Source organism: Aplysia californica, unplaced genomic scaffold, assembly GCF_000002075.1.
Source record: "Aplysia californica isolate F4 #8 unplaced genomic scaffold, AplCal3.0 scaffold00129, whole genome shotgun sequence".
Lineage (NCBI taxonomy): Eukaryota > Metazoa > Mollusca > Gastropoda > Aplysiida > Aplysiidae > Aplysia > Aplysia californica.
In genome coordinates this window covers 909252-912855 of record NW_004797399.1, presented here as the reverse complement: position 1 = coordinate 912855, position 3604 = coordinate 909252, and the positions used below count along the sequence as shown (strand labels likewise).

At 44.3% G+C, this 3604-nt stretch overlaps 2 protein-coding genes across 12 annotated transcripts in view; both read right to left on the bottom strand.

Annotated features, from left to right (window-relative positions):
- Window positions 1–3604, bottom strand: part of LOC100533391 (myosin heavy chain, non-muscle) — a 98113-nt gene that overhangs the window by 80065 nt on the left and 14444 nt on the right. The window lies entirely within an intron of this gene.
- The window catches only part of LOC101853927, a gene marked incomplete at its 5' end in the record, with an annotated part of 6415 nt that overhangs the window by 2316 nt on the left and 495 nt on the right, over window positions 1–3604 (bottom strand).

Genomic DNA, 3604 nt, shown 5'->3' with positions numbered 1-3604 from the left:
AGGGGCGGAGGAGGGGGGGGGGGTCACATTATTATGTTTGGATCGGATGTCTTGAAGTCCCTTTTGTGAAAACTGCTGACAGTAGGCACATGTAGCTCTATATAGGGGTACAAAAACAACAGACCGCACGCACTGGTGACTCGCGCTAGTGGACAGGCTCGGGGAAATGATAGGCAACATTCTTCCGGCGATCTTGGACAATTCAATGACACGGCTCAGTGCGCGCATCGCAGAGCTGGGCGTAGATCTGCGTGAAGTGCTTCTGGACCCAGCCTGGCCCGGTTACACGCATGCATGCGCGCGCACGCTAAATACACACGGGACAGGGATGAGACAGAAGTGGGGTCACACGGCTTTCTTTCGCACAAACACACATACACACACATGTACACAAACGCACGTGTGCACACACGCACATACACACAAACGCGCTAACATTAACACGTACACACACATACACACACCTACATACACACACACGCACAGTATGGTATTAGTATTAGTATGAGTTTTACAGCACTTGCAACACAATAAGGTCATATAAGTGCCGAAGATTAGAGGTGTAACAACAGAGTAACAAACACAAAAAGAAGGAGGGGGAGATAAAGACAATAGACGTTTGATAGGAAAGAAGAAGCGAACCACACCACCAACCACCTACCCACACACACGCGCGCACACACACACACACACACACACACACACACACACACACACACACAACCAATATTATGTTAAACATTAATCATATACTGTATATACACACAAACACATACATATATGCATAAATCATATAATGCTCTTCAGTTTCCTCTGCCACAAAAAGAAACATTTCAATAAAAAAGGGTACTGTTTCCTCAGGCATTAATATTATGCAAACCGAACGCAATATCACTTCCCTCGCCCTATTTTTTTATACCCCTTCAAATTCCACGGTGATGAGCTGTCAATTTCCACCTATCAAAACAGGCACACACATGATACACGCACGCGGACACATACACACATGAAACTACAAACCAACATTAACATTGTGTTATTAAGAGCCTCAATAGGCACGCCCCAACGTTACTGAAGATCAATACAATGAAACGGGACTATCATCTGACAGATGACACTGAGTCACACTCAGAATGCGGGTGGTTGGCGAGTGCACTGGTGAGGTTTGCTCCTTCTTTCCAATCATCATCTGTCGTCCTTCTTTTCTTTGTACGTTACTCTCTAGCAGCATCTCTTATCTTCGGCCCTTCTTTCACCTCCTGTGAGTATTACAGCAAGTGACACAAATCACTTTCTAAAACTAAAAATAAACACTCAAGCTGACACAAACAAACACAACAGTACTGCTCCCAGACATCATTCCAAACTACCCCATATGTACGTTTCTACGTTTCACGTATCCTTCATGTTGTCCATTTATGCCCTTTTCTTTCCTTTGTGCATATATATGGGGGGGGAGGGGGGGGCGAGACAACACAAGGGGGCAGACGAGGAAACAGTTTTAAACAAATATTGGAGATCGGCCCGTGACCATCCGTCGACTCTTCACAAACATTGCCGTGCTCAGAGTTCATAGCTCAGAGGCTTCTATGAAGGCCGGTGACTGGGAGGTGTGTCGTGGGAGTTGGGTTGAGTAGGCCAGGACTGGGATGGGAAGGGCGCCTGAGTACATGGCACAGTTGTTTGGTTTTGTTTTTTCTTTTAAATCGCAGCACAGTTGTGTTGCACTCATTAAATTGAAGTCCATTACACAACAGCTTAAACAACTAAATCAATATACGGCAGTAGAAGTAGAATTTATGAGGAAGGGTAGAAAGAGGAGAGACCGGAATGATATTACAACGGCCCAATTTTAAACAGGAACTCGAACTTTTTTTGTTTTAGTTTTAGAACATTTGCAACACAAACAGGTCAAATAAATTCCGAGGATTTGGAGAGATACTAGAAAGTAACATAAGAACAGATAGAGGATAAATAAGGACGGTAGATGTGTGACAAGAAAGAAGGACGAATTAACCACACCATAACACCCGGACATGAGAGCAATTTGGTACTTTGGAGGTCGGGGAGAAATCATCCGGGTAATAACAGATTATATTTATGTCCTGTTAGAAATGCATGGTAGGTGGTACGAAAATGTTAGCCTCTTAAATGTAGCAAGAGAGCACCGACAATATAAACATTTTTTTAAAAGTTGATAAGCACAGGTCTAAGCAAACAGAAACCGTAATCCTACCAGGTCAACAGTGCTATGCGCGCCTGACAAGCCCATTGAAAAAGGTGACGAGTAAGCAATGCAGGAGACTACGATCCAAAACAGGGTCCAAATTCCTGACGTCACAACTACAACTCTACAACACCCCCGCTCACATCCAAACCCCGCACCTCGGCCAAGTAACTATGTCTCAACATAGCAAGAAACACCTACTGTTGCCTATTTAAGAGCCAGTTTTGATAAACGACCCGGCCTCTCCATAGATAAGACTGATAAGCCCTGGCCAAAAGAAGAGAAGCAGTGGGACAAAATCTCTACTAACTTGAGAGTTAATGCGGACAAATCTCTCACACCACCACCCCCTCCTTTCCTCCCCCACTCCACATTCCTTCAGATTTACTTAATTAAACTATCTCTACCAGCGTCTGTGGCGGTTAGGCAGGGTTAGGCCCTTCGTCGCCGCACGCAAATGACCCAATTCGATGCCTGGGCAGGGAGGTGGCCCCGGCAGACTGAGTCGAAGCCCGCCTCACAAATGATCTAAACTGTGTTGATGGTGGTGTAAAAATCACATACATTTAAAAACAGAACGAAAGAAAAAAGCAGGAAAAAGAAGAAGATTGGAATGCAGGGTTGAGGATGACTCAGCCAGACAAGAGCCACGGCGCCACCACGGTCGACTAAGTAAGCACGGCACGTCTTCACGAAGAAGGTGAGGGTAGTAACTTCATGGGACACGGATCGCCGCAACTGCACAATCATTCTGTAGGTAAGCCAGCTAGCAATCTGGTTTGTGCGTTCTTTCCATGTTCTGTTTCTCTTCCGAAGGACGTACATGTATTCTTTTCTTTTTGTTTTGTCTCCACAGAACGTAGCATCATCCCTTGCCTGAAAGGCAGGTGTCCTTTATCAACAGTAACAAAGGAGTAGTTTTTTTAAAGTTTTAGTAGAGTTTTACGGCACTTGCAACACAATAAGGTCATATAAGTACCGAAGATTAAAGGTGTTACAAGAGAGTAACCAACACAGAAAAGAAGTAGGAGAAATCAGGACGATAGATGTTTGATAGGAAAGAAGGAGCAAACCACACCAGAGCACCCGCCAACCACCCGCGGTTAACTTGGGGGAAAGACAGATTCAAATCAACAGAATAAGCTAAAACGACGTTATAAAACAACAATAACAATAACAACAACAGCAGCTACAAAACAGCACAAAGGCAAGGGAAATGTGCATCAAAATCACTTTAAAATTTGCCTCGTGCACCTGTCGAACTGTTGCGTGGACTCTCCTTTTGACCTTTAGTTCAGACAAGTTCAGGACAAAAGCACTGTCGCAAAGTTCCATTTCAACATCTTTCACAGACACGTAGAGAAAATAAAATAGAGG